This window comes from Gossypium hirsutum, chromosome A03, assembly GCF_007990345.1.
Source record: "Gossypium hirsutum isolate 1008001.06 chromosome A03, Gossypium_hirsutum_v2.1, whole genome shotgun sequence".
NCBI classification, from domain to species: Eukaryota; Viridiplantae; Streptophyta; class Magnoliopsida; order Malvales; family Malvaceae; genus Gossypium; species Gossypium hirsutum.
In genome coordinates, this window is record NC_053426.1 from 75,573,186 (window position 1) to 75,573,731 (window position 546).

At 38.3% G+C, this 546-nt stretch overlaps 1 non-coding gene across 1 annotated transcript; it reads left to right on the forward strand.

Moving 5' to 3' along the window:
• Positions 1-107, forward strand: LOC121225745 (small nucleolar RNA R71). Its single transcript, XR_005923619.1, has one exon. It is a non-coding gene; the product is annotated as a small nucleolar RNA R71 (small nucleolar RNA).
• The last annotated feature ends 439 nt before the right edge of the window (positions 108-546 follow it).

Below are 546 nucleotides of genomic sequence, written 5' to 3' on the forward strand. Positions count from 1 at the left end.
AACCCATGGTGAGGGCACCTTCTCAACAGATCCTTGTATCTCTCCCATGCATCATAGAGTGTTTCTAAATCCATCTGCAAAAAAGAGGAGATATCATTACGTAATTTGGCGGTTTTAGCCGGCGGAAAATATTTTAAATAAAAAATTTTCGGTCATTTGTTCCCAAGTAGTGATTGACCCTCGTGGTAACAAGTTCAACCACTGTTTAGCCTTATTCCTCAATGAAAAGGGAAACAACCGAATGCGAATGACATCATCAAAAATGCCATTGATTTTAAAAGTGTCGCAAAACTCTAAGAAATTTGCTAAGTGAGCTTTGGGATCCTTGTCCTGCAAACCATCAAACTGAACAAACTGTTAGATTATTTGAATGGTGTTAGGTTTTAGTTCAAAATTATTTGCAGCAACAGCAGGCCTAACTATGCTCGATTTAGTTCCTGTTAAAGAAGGTTTAGCATAATCATACATAGTACGTGGAGTAGGATTCTGATTAGCAGCAATTGCAAGAGGTAGCGGATTTTCTTGGTTTTCAGCCATCTCTTCAGT